Genomic DNA, 18,684 nt, shown 5'->3' on the forward strand with positions numbered 1-18,684 from the left:
ATCCCGGGAGGGAGTGATTGGAATGTGTGAGAGGAGCTTTAAACTCTGACCCCGGGAGGGATTGATTGGAATGTGTGAGAGGAGCTTTACACTCTGACCCCGGGAGGGATTGATTGGTATGTGTGAGAGGAGCTTTCCACTCTGACCCCGGGGGGAATTGATTGGAATGTTTGAGAATAGCTTTACACTCTGACCCCGGGAGGGAGTGATTGGAATGTGTGAGAGGAGCTTTACACTCTGACCACGGGAGGGAATGTTTGGAATGAGTGAGAGGAGATATACACTCTGACACTGGGAGGGATTGATTCGAATGTGTGAGAGGAGCTTTACACTCTGACAATGGGAGGAATTGATTGGAATGTGTGCGAGGAGCATTACACTCAGACCCCGGGAGGGATGATTGGAATGTGTGAGAGGAGCTTTACACTCTGACCCCGGGAGGAATTGATTCGACAGTGTGAGAGGAGCTTTACATTCTGACCCCGGAAGGGATTGATACGAATGTGTGAGAGGAGCTATACACTCTGACCCCGGGAACGATTGATTGTAATGTATGAGAGGATCTTTACACTCTGTCCCCGGGAAGGGTTGATTGGAATGTGTGAGAGGAGATTTACACTCTGACCCCGGGAGGGATTGATTGGAATGTGTGAGAGGAGCTTTACATTCTGACCCCGGGAGGGTTTGATTGGAATGTGTGAAAGGAGCTATACATTCTGACACCGGGAGGGATTGATTGGAATGTGTGAGAGGAGCTTTACTCTCTGACCCCGGGAGGGAGTGATTGGAATGTGTGAGATGAGCTTTAAAATCTGACCCCGGGAGGGATTGATTGGAATGTGTGAGGGGAGCTTTACACTCTGACACCGGGAGGGATTGATTGGTATGTGTGAGAGGAGCTTTACACTCTGACCCCGGGGAGGATTGATTGGAATGTTTGAGAGGAGCTTTAAACTCTGACCCCGGGAGGAATTGATTGGAATGTGTGAGAGGAGCTTTACACTCTGGACCCCGGGAGGGATTGATACGAATGTGTGAGAGGAGCTTTACACTCTGACCCCAGGGTGGATTGATAGGAATGTGTGAGAGGAGCTTTACACTCTGACCACGGGAGGGATTGTTTGGAATGTGTGAGAGGAGATATACACTCTGACACTGGGAGGGATTGATTCGAATGTGTGAGAGGAGCTTTGCACGCTGACCATGGGAGGGATTGATTGGAATGTGTGCGAGGAGCATTACAGTCAGACCCCGGGAGGGAAGATTGGAATGTGTGAGAGGAGCTTTACACTCTGACCCCGGGCGGTATTGATTGGAATGTATGAGAGGAGCTTTACACTCTGACCCCTGGAGGGATTAATTGGACAGTGTGAAAGGAGCTTTACACTCTGACACCGGGAGGGATTGATTGGGATGCATGAGAGGAGCTTTTCACTCAGACTTCGGGAGGGATTGATTGGAATGTCTGTGAGTAGCTGTACACTCTGTCCCCGGGAGGAATTGATTGGACAGTGTGAGAGGAGCTTTACACTCTGAACCCTTGAGGGATTGATTGGACAGTGTTAGAGGAGCTTTACATTCAGACCCCGGGAGGGATTGATTGGAATGTGTGAGAGGAGCTTTACACTCTGACCCCGGGAGGGATTGATTCGAATGTGTGAGAGAAGCTTTACACTCTGATCCTGGGAGGGATCGATTGCAATGTTTGAGGGGACCTTTAAACTCTGACCCCGGGAGGGATTTATTGGACAGTGTGAGAAGAGCTTTACACTCTGACCCCGGGAACGATTGATTGGACAGTGTGAGAGGAGCTTTACACTCTGACCCCATGAACGTTTGATTGGAATGTGTCAGAGGAGCTTTACACTCTGACCCCTGGAGGGATTGATTGGAATGTGTGAGAGGAGCTTTACATTCTGACCCCGGGAGGGTTTGATTGGAATGTTTGTGAGGAGCTTTACTCCCTGACTCCGGGAGGGATTGATTGGATAGTGCGGGAGGAGCTTTACACTATGACCCCGGGAGGGAATGTTTGGACTGCATTAGACGAGCTTTATCCTCTGACCCCGGGAGGGATTGATTGGAATGTGTGAGAGGAGCTTTGCACTCTGACCCCGGGAGGGAGTGATTGGAACGTGTGAGAGGGGCTTTAAACTCTGACCCCGGGAGCGATTGATTGGAATGTGTGAGAGGAGCTTTACACTCTGACCCCGGGAGGGATTGATTGCAATGTGTGAGAGAACCTTTACACTCTGACCCCGGGGGGGATTGTTTGGAATGTTTGAAAATAGCTTTACACTCTGACCCCGGGAGGGTTTGATTGGGATGTGTCAGAGGAGCTTAACACTCTGGGCCCCGGGAGGGATTGATTGGAGTGTGTGAGAGAAGCTTTACACTCTGATCCCGGGAGGGATTGATTGCAATGTGTGAGAGGAGCTTTACACTCTGACCCCGGGAGGGATTGATTGGAATCTGTGAGAGAAGCTTTACACTCTGACACCGGTAGGGATTGATTGGACAGTGTGAGAGGAGCTTTACACTCTGACCACGGGAGGGATTGATTCGAATGTGTGAGAGGAGCTTTACACTCTTACCCCGGGAGGAATTGATATGAATGTGTGAGAGGAGATTTACACTCTGACCCCGGGAACGATTGATTGGAATGTGTGAGAGGCGCTTTACATTCTGACCCCAGGTGGGATTGATTGGAATGTGTTAGAGGAGCTTTATACTCTGACACCGGGAGGGATTGTTTGGAATGTGTGAGAGAAACTTTACACTCTGTCCCCGGGAAGGGTTGATTGGAATGTGTGAGAGGAGCTTTACACTCTGACCCCGGGAGTGATTGATTGGAATGTGTGAGAGGAGCTTTACATTCTGACCCCGGGACGGTTTGATTGGAATGTGTCTGAGGAGCTTTACTCTCTGACCCCGGGAGGGATTGATTGGACAGTGTGAGAGGAGCTATACACTCTGACCCCGGGAGGGAATGATTGGACTGCATTAGAGGAGCTTTATCCTCTGACTCCGGGAGGGATTGATTGGAATGTGTGAGAGGAGCTTTGCACAAGATTCCGGGAGGGAGTGATTGGAATGTGGGCGAGGAGCTTTAAACTCTGACACTGGGAGGGATTCATTGGAATGTGTGAGAGGAGCTTTCCACTCTGACCCTGGGAAGGATTGATTGGAATATGTGAGAGGAGCTTTATACTCTGACCACGGGAGGGTTTGATTTGAATGTCTGCGAGGAGCATTACACTCAGACCCCGGGAGGGAAGATTTGAATGTTTGAGAGGAGCTTTACACTCTGACCCCGAGAGGGAGTGATTGGAATGTGTGAGAGGAGCTTTACACAATGACCCCGGGAGGGATTGATTGGAATGTTTGACAATAGCATTATACTCTGACCCCGCAAGGGTTTCATTGGAATGTGTGAGAGGAGCTTTACACTTTGGACCCCGGGAGTGATTGATTCGAATGTGTGAGAGGAGCTTTACACTCTGAACCCTGGATGAATTGATTGGAATGTGTGAGAGAAGCTTTACACACTGACCCCGGGAGGGATTGATTGGAGAGTGTGAGAGCAGCTTTGCACTCTGACCCCGGGAGCGATTAATTGGAAAGTGTGAGAGTAGCTTTACACTCTGACCCAGGGAGGGATTGATTGGAATGTGTGAGAGTAGCTTTACACTCTGACCACGGGAGGGGTTGATTGGAAAGTAAGAGAGGAGCTTTACACTCTGACCACGGGAGGGATTGATTGGACAGTGTGAGAGGAGCTTTACACTCTGACCACGGGAGAGAGTGATTGAACAGTGTGAGAGGAGCTTTACACTCTGAGCCCGGGATGGATTGATTGGAATGTGTGAGAGGAGCTTTACACTCTGACCCCGGGAGGGAGTGATTGGAATGTGTGAGAGGAGCTTTAAAATCTGACCACGTGAGGGATTGATTTGAATGTGTGAGATGAGCTTTCCACTCTGACCGCGTGAGGGATTGATTCGAATGTGTGAGTGGAGCTTTACACTCTGACCCAGGGAGGGATTGATTGGAATGTGTGAGAGGAGCTTTGCACACTGACATCGGGAGGGATTGATTGGAATGTTTGCGAGGAGCATTACACTCATACCCCGGGAGGGATGATTGGAATGTGTGAGAGGAGCTTTACACTCTGACCCCGACCGGGATTGATTGGAATGTTTGAGTGGAGCTTTACACTCTGACCCCGGGAGGGATTGATTGTAATGTGTGAGAGGAGCTTTACACTCTGACCGCGGGAGGGTGTGATTGGAATGTGTGTGAGGAGCTTTACACTCTGAGCCCTTGAGGGAATGATTGGACAGTGTTAGAGGAGCTTTGCACTCTGACCCCGGGAGGGATTGATTGGAATGTGTAAGAGGAGCATTGCACTCCGACCCCGGGAGGGAGTGATTGGAATGTGTGAGAGGAGCTTTAAAATCTGACCCCGTGAGGGATTGATTTCAATGTCTGAGAGGAGCTTTACACACTGACCACGGGAGGGATTGTTTGGAATGTGTGAGAGGAGCTTTACACTCTGACTCCGGGAGGGATTGATTGGAATGTGTGAGAGGAGCTTTACACTCTGACCCCGGGAGGGAATGATTGGAATGTATGAGAGGAGCTTTACACTCTGACCCCTGGAGGGATTAATTGGACAGTGTGAAAGGAGCTTTACACTCTGACCCCGGGAGGGATTGATTGGAATGCATGAGAGGAGCTTTTCACTCTGACTTCGGGAGGGATTGATTGGAATGTCTGTGAGGAGCTTTACACTCTGTCCCCGGGAGGAATTGATTGGACAGTGTGAGAGGAGCTTTGCACTCTGACCCCGGGAGGGATTGATTGGAATGTGTGAGAGGAGCTTTACATTCTGACCCGGAAGGGATTGATACGAATGTGTGAGAGGAGCTTTACACTCTGACTCCGGGAGGGATGGATTGGAATGTTTGAGGGGAGCATTACACTCTGACCTCGGGAGAGATTGATTGGACAGTACGGGAGGAGCTTTACATTCTGACCCCGGGATGGATTTATTGGACAGTGTGAGAAGAGCTTTACACTCTGACCCCGGGAACGATTGTTTGGAATGTGTGAGAGGATCTTTACACTTTGTCCCCGGGAAGGTTTGATTGGAATATGTGAGAGTAGCTTTACACTCTGACCCCGGGAGGGATTGATTGGAATGTGTGAGAGGAGCTTCACATTCTGACCCCGGGAGGGTTTGATTGGAATGTTTTAAAGGAGCTTTACACTCTGACCTCGGGAGGGATTGATTGGACAGTGTGAGAGGAGCTATACACTCTGACCCCGGGATGGAATGATTGGGCTGCATTAGAGGAGTGTTATCCTCTGACCCCGGGAGGGAATGATTGGAATGTGTGAGAGGAGCTTTACACTCTGATCCCGGGAAGGAGTGATTGGAATGCGTGAGAGGAGCTTTAAACTCTGACCCCGGGAGGGATTGATTGGAATTTGTGAGAGGAGCTTTACACTCTGACCCCGGGAGGGATTGATTGGTATGTGTGAGAGGAGCTTTCCACTCTGATCCCGGGGGGAATTGATTGGAATGTTTGAGAATAGCTTTACATTCTGACCCCGGGAGGGTTTGATTGTAATGTGTGAGAGGAGCTTTACACTCTGACCCCGGGAGGGTTTGATTGGAATGTGTGAGAGGAGCTTTACACTCTGACCACGGGAGGGAATGTTTGGAATGAGTGAGAGGAGATATACACTCTGACACTGGGAGGGATTGATTCGAATGTGTGAGAGGAGCTTTACACTCTGACCATGGGAGGGATTGATTGGAATGTGTGCGAGGAGCATTACACTCAGACCCCGGGAGGGATGATTGGAATGTGTGAGAGGAGCTTTACACTCTGACCCCGGTTGGAATTGATTGGACAGTGTGAGAGGAGCTTTACATTCTGACCCCGGAAGGGATTGATACGAATGTGTGAGAGGAGCTTTACAATCTGACCCCGGGAGGGATTGATTGGAATGTTTGAGGGGAGCTTTACACTCTGACCTCGGGAGGGATTGATTGGACAGTGCGGGAGGATCTTTACACTCTGACCCCGGGATGGATTTATTGGACAGTGTGAGAAGAGCTTTACACTCTGACCCCGGGAACGATTGATTGGAATGTGTGAGAGGATCTTTACACTCTGTCCCCGGGAAGGGTTGATTGGAATGTGTGAGAGGAGATTTACACTCTGACCCCGGGAGGGATTGATTGGAATGTGTGAGAGGAGCTTTACATTCTGACCCCGGGAGGGTTTGATCGGAATGTGTGAAAGGAGCTATACATTCTGACCCCGGGAGGGATTGATTGGAATGTGTGAGAGGAGCTTTACTCTCTGACCCCGGGAGGGATTGATTGGACTGCATTAGAGGAGCTTTAACCTCTGACCCTGGGAGGGATTGATTGGAATGTGTGAGAGGAGCTTTACCCTCTGATCACGGGAGGGAGTGATTGGAATGTGTGAGAGGAGCTTTACACTCTGATCCCGGGAGGGAGTGATTGGAATGTGTGAGAGGAGCTTTAAACTCTGACCCCGGGAGGGATTGATTGGAATGTGTGAGAGGAGCTTTACACTCTGACCCCGGGAGGGATTGATTGGTATGTGTGAGAGGAGCTTTCCACTCTGACCCCGGGGGGAATTGATTGGAATGTTTGAGAATAGCTTTACATTCTGACCCCGGGAGGGTTTGATTGTAATGTGTGAGAGGAGCTTTACACTCTGACCCCGGGAGGGAGTGATTGGAATGTGTGAGAGGAGCTTTAAACTCTGACCCCGGGAGGGTTTGATTGGAATGTGTGAGAGGAGCTTTACACTCTGACCACGGGAGGGAATGTTTGGAATGAGTGAGAGGAGATATACACTCTGACACTGGGAGGGATTGATTCGAATGTGTGAGAGGAGCTTTACACTCTGACAATGGGAGGAATTGATTGGAATGTGTGCGAGGAGCATTACACTCAGACCCCGGGAGGGATGATTGGAATGTGTGAGAGGAGCTTTACACTCTGACCCCGGGAGGAATTGATTCGACAGTGTGAGAGGAGCTTTACATTCTGACCCCGGAAGGGATTGATACGAATGTGTGAGAGGAGCTATACACTCTGACCCCGGGAACGATTGATTGTAATGTATGAGAGGATCTTTACACTCTGTCCCGGGGAAGGGTTGATTGGAATGTGTGAGAGGAGATTTACACTCTGACCCCGGGAGGGTTTGATTGGAATGTGTGAAAGGAGCTATACATTCTGACACCGGGAGGGATTGATTGGAATGTGTGAGAGGAGCTTTACTTTCTGACCCCGGGAGGGAGTGATTGGAATGTGTGAGATGAGCTTTAAAATCTGACCCCGGGAGGGATTGATTGGACAGTGTGAGAGGAGCTTTACACTCTGACACCGGGAGGGATTGATTGGTATGTGTGAGAGGAGCTTTACACTCTGACCCGGGGAGGATTGATTGGAATGTTTGAGAGGAGCTTTAAACTCTGACCCCGGGAGGAATTGATTGGAATGTGTGAGAGGAGCTTTACACTCTGGACCCCGGGAGGGATTGATTCGAATGTGTGAGAGGAGCTTTACACTCTGACCCCAGGGTGGATTGATAGGAATGTGTGAGAGGAGCTTTACACTCTGACCACGGGAGGGATTGTTTGGAATGTGTGAGAGGAGATATACACTCTGACACTGGGAGGGATTGATTCGAATGTGTGAGAGGAGCTTTGCACGCTGACCATGGGAGGGATTGATTGGAATGTGTGCGAGGAGCATTACAGTCAGACCCCGGGAGGGAAGATTGGAATGTGTGAGAGGAGCTTTACACTCTGACCCCGGGCGGTATTGATTGGAATGTATGAGAGGAGCTTTACACTCTGACCCCTGGAGGGATTAATTGGACAGTGTGAAAGGAGCTTTACACTCTGACACCGGGAGGGATTGATTGGGATGCATGAGAGGAGCTTTTCACTCAGACTTCGGGAGGGATTGATTGGAATGTCTGTGAGTAGCTGTACACTCTGTCCCCGGGAGGAATTGATTGGACAGTGTGAGAGGAGCTTTACACTCTGAACCCTTGAGGGATTGATTGGACAGTGTTAGAGGAGCTTTACATTCAGACCCCGGGAGGGATTGATTGGAATGTGTGAGAGGAGCTTTACACTCTGACCCCGGGAGGGATTGATTCGAATGTGTGAGAGAAGCTTTACACTCTGACCCTGGGAGGGATCGATTGCAATGTTTGAGGGGACCTTTAAACTCTGACCCCGGGAGGGATTTATTGGACAGTGTGAGAAGAGCTTTACACTCTGACCCCGGGAACGATTGATTGGACAGTGTGAGAGGAGCTTTACACTCTGACCCCATGAACGTTTGATTGGAATGTGTCAGAGGAGCTTTACACTATGACCCCTGGAGGGATTGATTGGAATGTGTGAGAGGAGCTTTACATTCTGACCCCGGGAGGGTTGATTGGAATGTTTGTGAGGAGCTTTACTCCCTGACTCCGGGAGGGATTGATTGGATAGTGCGGGAGGAGCTGTACACTATGACCCCGGGAGGGAATGTTTGGACTGCATTAGACGAGCTTTATCCTCTGACCCCGGGAGGGATTGATTGGAATGTGTGAGAGGAGCTTTGCACTCTGACCCCAGGAGGGAGTGATTGGAACGTGTGAGAGGAGCTTTAAACTCTGACCCCGGGAGCGATTGATTGGAATGTGTGAGAGGAGCTTTACACTCTGACCCCGGGAGGGATTGATTGCAATGTGTGAGAGAACCTTTACACTCTGACCCCGGGGGGGATTGTTTGGAATGTTTGAAAATAGCTTTACACTCTGACCCCGGGAGGGTTTGATTGGGATGTGTCAGAGGAGCTTAACACTCTGGGCCCCGGGAGGGATTGATTGGAGTGTGTGAGAGAAGCTTTACACTCTGATCCCGGGAGGGATTGATTGCAATGTGTGAGAGGAGCTTTACACTCTGACCCCGGGAGGGATTGATTGGAATCTGTGAGAGAAGCTTTACACTCTGACACCGGTAGGGAGTGATTGGACAGTGTGAGAGGAGCTTTACACTCTGACCACGGGAGGGATTGATTCGAATGTGTGAGAGGAGCTTTACACTCTTACCCCGGGAGGAATTGATATGAATGTGTGAGAGGAGATTTACACTCTGACCCCGGGAACGATTGATTGGAATGTGTGAGAGGAGCTTTACATTCTGACCCCAGGTGGGATTGATTGGAATGTGTTAGAGGAGCTTTATACTCTGACCCCGGGAGGGATTGTTTGGAATGTGTGAGAGAAACTTTACACTCTGTCCCCGGGAAGGGTTGATTGGAATGTGTGAGAGGAGCTTTACACTCTGACCCCGGGAGTGATTGATTGGAATGTGTGAGAGGAGCTTTACATTCTGACCCCGGGACGGTTTGATTGGAATGTGTCTGAGGAGCTTTACTCTCTGACCCCGGGAGGGATTGATTGGACAGTGTGAGAGGAGCTATACACTCTGACCCCGGGAGGGAATGATTGGACTGCATTAGAGGAGCTTTATCCTCTGACTCCGGGAGGGATTGATTGGAATGTGTGAGAGGAGCTTTGCACAAGATTCCGGGAGGGAGTGATTGGGATGTGGGCGAGGAGCTTTAAACTCTGACACTGGGAGGGATTCATTGGAATGTGTGAGAGGAGCTTTCCACTCTGACCCTGGGAAGGATTGATTGGAATATGTGAGAGGAGCTTTATACTCTGACCACGGGAGGGTTTGATTTGAATGTCTGCGAGGAGCATTACACTCAGACCCCGGGAGGGAAGATTTGAATGTTTGAGAGGAGCTTTACACTCTGACCCCGAGAGGGAGTGATTGGAATGTGTGAGAGGAGCTTTACACAATGACCCCGGGAGGGATTGATTGGAATGTTTGACAATAGCATTATACTCTGACCCCGCAAGGGTTTCATTGGAATGTGTGAGAGGAGCTTTACACTTTGGACCCCGGGAGTGATTGATTCGAATGTGTGAGAGGAGCTTTACACTCTGAACCCTGGATGAATTGATTGGAATGTGTGAGAGAAGCTTTACACACTGACCCCGGGAGGGATTGATTGGAGAGTGTGAGAGCAGCTTTGCACTCTGACCCCGGGAGCGATTAATTGGAAAGTGTGAGAGTAGCTTTACACTCTGACCCAGGGAGGGATTGATTGGAATGTGTGAGAGTAGCTTTACACTCTGACCACGGGAGGGGTTGATTGGAAAGTAAGAGAGGAGCTTTACACTCTGACCACGGGAGGGATTGATTGGACAGTGTGAGAGGAGCTTTACACTGTGACCACGGGAGAGAGTGATTGAACAGTGTGAGAGGAGCTTTACACTCTGAGCCCGGGAGGGATTGATTGGAATGTGTGAGAGGAGCTTTACACTCTGACCCCGGGAGGGAGTGATTGGAATGTGTGAGAGGAGCTTTAAAATCTGACCACGTGAGGGATTGATTTGAATGTGTGAGATGAGCTTTCCACTCTGACCGCGTGAGGGATTGATTCGAATGTGTGAGTGGAGCTTTACACTCTGACCCAGGGAGGGATTGATTGGAATGTGTGAGAGGAGCTTTGCACTCTGACATCGGGAGGGATTGATTGGAATGTTTGCGAGGAGCATTACACTCATACCCCGGGAGGGATGATTGGAATGTGTGAGAGGAGCTTTACACTCTGACCCCGACCGGGATTGATTGGAATGTTTGAGTGGAGCTTTACACTCTGACCCCGGGAGGGATTGATTGTAATGTGTGAGAGGAGCTTTACACTCTGACCGCGGGAGGGTGTGATTGGAATGTGTGTGAGGAGCTTTACACTCTGAGCACTTGAGGGAATGATTGGACAGTGTTAGAGGAGCTTTGCACTCTGACCCCGGGAGGGATTGATTGGAATGTGTAAGAGGAGCATTGCACTCCGACCCCGGGAGGGAGTGATTGGAATGTGTGAGAGGAGCTTTAAAATCTGACCCCGTGAGGGATTGATTTCAATGTCTGAGAGGAGCTTTACACACTGACCACGGGAGGGATTGTTTGGAATGTGCGAGAGGAGCTTTACACTCTGACCCCGGGAGAGATTAATTCGAATGAGTGAGAGCAGCTTTACACTCTGACTCCGGGAGGGATTGATTGGAATGTGTGAGAGGAGCTTTACACTCTGACCCCGGGAGGGAATGATTGGAATGGGTTAGAGGAGCTTTATCCTCTGACCCCGGGAGGGATTGATTGGAATGTGTGAGAGGAGCTTTGCACTCTAACCACGGGAGGGAGTGATTGGAATGTGTGAGAGGAGCTTTACACTCTGACCCCGGGAGGGATTGATTGGTATGTGTGCGAGGAGCTTTACACTCTGACCCCGGGAGGGATTGATTGGTATGTGTGCGAGGAGCTTTACACTCTGACCCCGGGAGGGATTGATTGGAATATATGAGGGGAGCTTTACACTCTGACCCCGGGAGGGATTGATTGGAATGTGTGAGATTAGCTTTACACTCTGACCCCGGGAGAGATTGATTGGAATGTGTGAGAGGAGCTTTACACTCTGACCACCGGGAGGGATTAATTGGAATGCATGAGAGGAGTTTTACACTCTGACCCCGGGAGGGATTGATTGTAATGTTTGAGAGGAGCTTTACACTCTGACCACGGTAGGGGTTGATTGGAATGTGTGAGAGGAGCTTTTCATTCTGACTTCGGGAGGGATTGATTGGAATGTCTGTGAGGAGCTTTACACTCTCACCCCGGGAGGAATTGATTGGACAGTGTTAGAGGAGCTTTACACTCTGACCCCGGGAGGGATTGATTGGACAGTGTTAGAGGAGCTTTACACTCTGACCCCGGGAGGGATTGATTGGAATGTGTGAAAGGAGCTTTACACTCTGACCCCGGGAGGGAATGATTGGAATGCGTTAGAGGAGCTTTATCCTCTGACCCCGGAGGGATTGATTGGAATGTGTGAGAGGAGCTTTACACTCTGACCCCGGGAGGGATTGATTGGTATGTGTGCGAGGAGCTTTACACTCTGACCCCGGGAGGGATTGATTGGAATATATGAGAGGAGCTTTACACTCTGACCCCGGGAGGGATTGATTGGAATGTGTGAGAGGAGCTTCAGACTCTGATCCGGGAGGGATTGATTGGAATGTGTGAGAGGAGCTTTACACATCTGACACCGGGGGGGATTGATTGGAATGTTTCAGAATTACTTTACACTCTGACCCCGGGAGGGATTGATTGGAATGTGTGAGATTAGCTTTACACTCTGACCCCGGGAGGGATTGATTGGAATGTGTGAGAGGAGCTTTACACTCTGACCACCGGGAGGGATTGATTGGAATGCATGAGAGGAGCTTTACACTCTGATCCCGGGAGGGATTGATTGTAATGTTTGAGAGGAGCTTTACACTCTGACCATGGGAGGGGTTAATTGGAATGTGTGAGAGGAGCTTTTCATTCTGACTTCGGGAGGGATTGATTGGAATGTCTGTGAGGAGCTTTACACTCTGACCCCGGGAGGAATTGATTGGACAGTGTGAGAGGGGCTTTACACTCTGACCGTGGGTGGGATTGATTGGACAGTGTTAGAGGAGCTTTACACTCTGACCCCGGGAGGGATTGATTGGAATGTGTGAGAGGAGCTTTACACTCTGACCCCGGGAGGGATTTATTGGACAGTGTGAGAAGAGCTTTACACTCTGACCCCGGGAACGATTGATTGGACAGTGTGAGAGGAGATTTACATTCTGACCCCATGAACGTTTGATTGGATTGTGTGAGAGGAGCTTTACACTCTGACCCCGGGAGGGATTGATTGGAATGTGTGAGAGGAGCTTTACACTCTGAACCCGGTTGGAATTGATTGGGATGTGTGAGAGGAGCTTTACACACTGACCCCGGGAGGGATTGATTGGACAGTGTTAGAGGAGCTTTATACTCTGAACCCTGGAGGAATTGATTGGACAGTGTGAGAGGAGCTTTCGACTCTGACCCCGGGAGGGTTTGATTGGACATTGTTAGAGGAGCTTTACACTCTGACCCCGGGAGGGATTGATTGGAATGTGTGTGAGGAGCTTTACACTCTGACCCCGACCGCGATTGATTGGACAGTGTGAGAGGAGCTTTAAACTCTGACCCCGTGAGGGATTGATTGGAATGTGTGAGGGGAGCTTTACACTCTGACCCCGGGAGCGATTGATTGAAACGTGTGAGAGGAGGCTTACACTCTGCCCCCGACCGGGATTGATTGGACAGTGTGAGAGAAGCTTTAAACTCTGACCCCGGGAGGGATTGATTGGAATGTGTGAGGGGAGCTTTACACTCTGACCACGGGAGCGATTGATTGGAATGTGTGCGAGGAGCTTTACACTCCGACCCTGGGAGGGATTGATTGGAATGTGTGAGAGGAGCTTTACACTCTGAACACGGGAGGGATTGATTCTTATGTGTGAGGGGAGCTTTACACTCTGACCCCGGGAGGGAATGATTGGAATGTGTGAGAGGAGATTTACACTCTGACCCCGGGAGGGATTGATTGGAATGTGTGAGAGGAGCTTTGTATCTGACCCCACGACGGATTGATTGGAATGTGTGTGAGGAGCATTACACTCATACCCCGGGAGGGATGATTGGAATGTGTGAGAGGAGCTTTACACACTTACCCCGACCGCGATTGATTGGACAGTGTGAGAGGAGCTTTACACACTGACCCCGGGAGGGATTGATTGTAATATGTGAGAGGAGCTTTACACTCTGACCGCGGGAGGGTGTGATTGGAATGTGTGTGAGGAGCTTTACACTCTGAGCCCGGGAGGGATTGATTGGCAGTGTGCGAGGAGCTATGCACTCTGACCCCGGGAGGGAATGATTGGACAGTGTTAGAGGAGCTTTACACTCTGACCCCGGGAGGGATTGATTGGAATGTGTGGGAGGAGCTTTATACTCTGACCCCGGGAGGGATTGATTTGAATGTGTGCGAGGAGCATTAAACTCAGAGCCAAGGAGAGATGATTTCAATGTGTGAGAGCAGCTTTACACTCTGACCCCAGGAGGTATTGATTGGAATGTGTGAGAGGAGCTTTACACTCTGACCCCGGGAGGGATTAATTGGACAGTGTGAGAGGAGCTTTCCACTCTGACTTCGAGAGGGAATGAATGGAATGACTGTGAGGAGCTTTACTCTCTGACCCCGACTGGGATTGATTGGACAGTGTGAGAGGAGCTTTATACACTGACCCCGGGAGGGATTGATTGGAATGTGTGGGAGGAACTTTACACTCTGTACCCGGGAATGGTTGCTTGGAATGTGTGAGAGGAGCTTTCCACTCTGACCCCGGGAGGGATTGTTTGGAATGTGTGAAAGGAGCTTTACATTCTGATCCCGGGAGGGTTTGATTGGAATGTGTGTGAGGAGCTTTACTCTCTGACCCCGGGAGGGATTGATTGGACTGCATTAGAGGAGCTTTATCCTCTGACTCCGGGAGGGATTGATTGGAATGTTTGAAAATAGCTTTACACTCTGACCCCGCAAGGGTTTCATTGGAATGTGTGAGAGGAGCTTTACACTTTTTACCCCAGGAGTGATTGGTTCGAATGTGTGAGAGGAGCTTTACACTCTGAACCCAGGATGGATTGATTGGAATGTGAGAGAGAAGGTTTACACTCTGACCCCGAGAGGGATTTATTGGAGAGTGTGAGAGGAGCTTTACACACTGACCCCGGGAGTGATAAATTGGAAAGTGTGAGAGGAGCTTTACACTCTGACCCATGGAAGGATTGATTGGAATGTTTGAGAGTAGCTTTACAATCTGACCACGGGAGGGATTGATTGGACAGTGTGAGAGGAGCTATACACTCTGACCCCGGGAGGGATTGATTGGACAGTGTGTGAGGAGCTTTACACTCTGACCCCGGGAGGGAATGATTGAACAGTGTTAGAGGAGCTTTACACTCTGACCCCGGGAGGGATTGATTGGAATGTGTGAGAGGAGCTTTACACTCTGACCCCGGGAGGGATTGATTGGAATGTGTGAGAGGAGCTTTGCACTCTGACCCCCTGAGGAATTAATTCGATTGTGTGAGAGGAGCTTTACCCTCTGACAGCGGGAGGGATTGATACGAATGTGTGTGAGGAGCTTTACTCTCTGACCCCGGGAGGGATTGATTGCACAGTGTGAGAGGAGCTTTAAAGTCTGACCCCGGGAGGGATTGATTGGAATGTGTGAGTGGAGCTTTACACTCTGACCCCGGGAGGGAATGATTGGACTGCATTAGAGGAGCTTTATACTCTGACCCCGGGAGGGATTGATTGGAATGTGTGAGTGGAGCTTTACACTCTGACCCCGGGAGGGAATGATTGGAATGTGTGAGGGGAGCTTTACATTCTGACCCCGGGAGGGTTTGATTGGAATGTGTGAGAGGAGCTATTTACTCTGGACCCCGGGAGGGATTCATTCGAATGTGTGAGAGGAGCTTTATACTCTGACCCCGGAAGGGATTGATTGGAGAGTGTGAGAGGAGCTTTACACTCTGACCCCGGGAGGGATTGTTTGGAATGTGTTAGAGGAGCTTTACACTCTGGCAACGTGAGGGATTGTTTGGAATGTGTGAGAGGAGCTTTAATCTCTGACACTGGGAGGGATTGATTGGACAGTGTGAGAGGAGCTTTACATTCTGACCAGGGGAGGGATTGATTCGAATGTGTGAGAGGAGCTTTACACCCTGACCATGGGAGGGATTGATTGGAATGTGTGCGAGGAGCATTAAACTCTGACCCCGGGAGGGATGATTGGAATGTGTGAGAGGAGCTTTACACTCTGACCCCAGGAGGTATTGATTGGAATGTATGAGAGGAGCTTTACACTCTGACCCCTGGAGGGATTAATTGGAATGTATGAGAGGAGCTTTACAATCTGACCCCGGGAGGGATTGATTGGAATGTGTGAGAGGAGGTTTACAATCTGACCACGGGAGGGATTGATTGGAATGTGTGAGAGGAGCTTTTCACTCTGACTTCGGGAGGGATTGATTGGAATGTCTGTGAGGAGCTTTACACTCTGACCCCGGGAGTAATTGATTTGACAGTGTGAGAGGAGCTTTACACTCTGACCCCGGGAGGGATTGATTGGAATGTGCGAGAGGAGCTTTACACTCTGACCCCGTGAGAAATTGATTCGAATGTGTGAGTGAAGCTTTACACTCTGAAACCGGGAGGGACTGATTGGAATGTTTGAGGGGACCTTTACACTCTGACCCCGGGAGGGATTGATTGGTCAGTGCGGGAGGAGCTTTACAATCTGACCCCGGGAGGGACTGATTGGAATGTTTAAGGGGACCTTTACACTCTGACCCCGGGAGGGATTTATTGGACAGTGTGAGAGGAGCTTTACACTCTGACCCCGGGAACGATTGATTGGACAGTGTGAGATGAGCTTTACACTATGACCCCGGGAGGGATTGATTGGAATGTGTGCGAGGAACTTTACACTCTGTCCCCGGGAAGGTTTGATTGGAATGTGTGAGAGGAGTTCTACACTCTGACCCTTGGAGGGATTGTTTGGAATGTGTGAGAGGAGCTTTACATTCTGACCGCGGGAGGGTTTGATTGGAATGTGTGTGAGGAGCTTTACTGTCTGACCCCGGGAGGGATTGATTGGACAGTGTGAGAGGAGCTGTACACTCTGACCCCGGGATGGAATGATTGGACTGCATTAGAGGAGCTTTATCCTCTGACCACGGGAGGGATTGATTGGAATGTGTGAGAGGAGCTTTACACACTGACCCCGGGAGGGAGTGATTGGAATGTGTGAGAGGAGCTTTAAACTCTAACCCCGGGAGGGATTGATTGGAAGATGTGAGAGGAGCTTTACACTCTGACCCCGGGAGTGGTTGATTGGAATGTGTGAGAGAAGCTTAACACTCTGACCCAGGAGGGATTGATTGGAATGTGCGAGAGGAGCTTTACACTCTGACCCCGGGAGGGATTGTTTGGAATGTGTGAGAGAAGCTTTACACTCTGACCCCGGAGGGGATTGATTGGAATGTTTGAGAATAGCTTTACACTCTGACCCCAGGAGGGATTGATTGGAATGTGTGAGAGGATCTTTACACTCTGACCCCGGGAGGGATTGATTGGAGAGTGTGAGAGGAGCTTTACACTCTGACCCCGGGAGGGATTGATTGCAATGTGTGAGAGGAGCTTTACACTCTGACCCTGGGAGGGATTGATTCGAATGTGTGAGAGGAGCTTTCAACTCTGACCCCGGGAGGGATTCATTGGACAATGTGAGCGGAGCTTTACAATCTGACCACGGGAGGGATTGTTTGGAATGTGTGAAAGGATCTTTACACTCTGACCAGGGGAGGGATTGTTTGGAATGTGTGAGAGGAGCTTTACATCCTGACCGTGGGAGGGTTTGATTGGAATGTGTGTGAGGAGCTTTACTGTCTGACCCCGGGAGGGATTGATTGGACAGTGTGAGAGGAGCTGTACACTCTGACCCCGGGATGGAATGATTGGACTGCATTAGAGGAGCTTTATCCTCTGACCACGGGAGGGATTGATTGGAATGTGTGAGAGGAGCTTTACACACTGACCCCGGGAGGGAGTGATTGGAATGTGTGAGAGGAGCTGTAAACTCTAACCCCGGGAGGGATTGATTGGAAGGTGTGAGAGGAGCTTTACACTCTGACCCCGGGAGTGGTTGATTGGAATGTGTGAGAGAAGCTTAACACTCTGACCCAGGAGGGATTGATTGGAATGTGCGAGAGGAGCTTTACACTCTGACCCCGGGAGGGATTGTTTGGAATGTGTGAGAGAAGCTTTACACTCTGACCCCGGAGGGGATTGATTGGAATGTTTGAGAATAGCTTTACACTCTGACCCCAGGAGGGATTGATTGGAATGTGTGAGAGGATCTTTACACTCTGACCCCGGGAGGGATTGATTGGAGAGTGTGAGAGGAGCTTTACACTCTGACCCCGGGAGGGATTGATTGCAATGTGTGAGAGGAGCTTTACACTCTGACCCTGGGAGGGATTGATTCGAATGTGTGAGAGGAGCTTTCAACTCTGACCCCGGGAGGGATTCATTGGACAATGTGAGCGGAGCTTTACAATCTGACCACGGGAGGGATTGTTTGGAATGTGTGAGAGGAGCTTTACACTCTGACACTGGCAGGGATTGATTGGACAGTGTGAGAGGAGCTTTACACTCTGACCACGGGAGGGATTGATTCGAATGTGTGAGAGGAGCTTTACACTCTGACCGTGGGAGGGATTGATTGGAAAGTGTGCGAGGAGCATTACACTCATACCCTGGGAGGGATGATTGGAATGTGTGAGAGGAGCTCTACACTTTGACCCCGGGAGTTATTGATTGGATTGTATGAGAGGAGCTTTACACTCTGACCCCTTGAGGGATTAATTGGACAGTGTGAGAGGAGCTTTACACTCTGACCCCGGGAGGGATTGATTGGAATGTATGAGAGGAGCTTTACACTGTAACCACGGGAGGGATTGAGTGGAATGTGTGAGAGGAGCTTTTCACTCTGTCTTCGGGCGGGAATGATTGTAATGTGTGAGAGGAGCTTTACGCTCTGACCCCAGGAGGGATTGATTTGACAG

This window comes from Somniosus microcephalus, unplaced genomic scaffold (genome assembly GCF_052327205.1).
Source record: "Somniosus microcephalus isolate GS21.2 unplaced genomic scaffold, FLI_Smic_1.0 unresolved_chr8, whole genome shotgun sequence".
In the NCBI taxonomy this organism is placed as follows: Eukaryota; Metazoa; Chordata; class Chondrichthyes; order Squaliformes; family Somniosidae; genus Somniosus; species Somniosus microcephalus.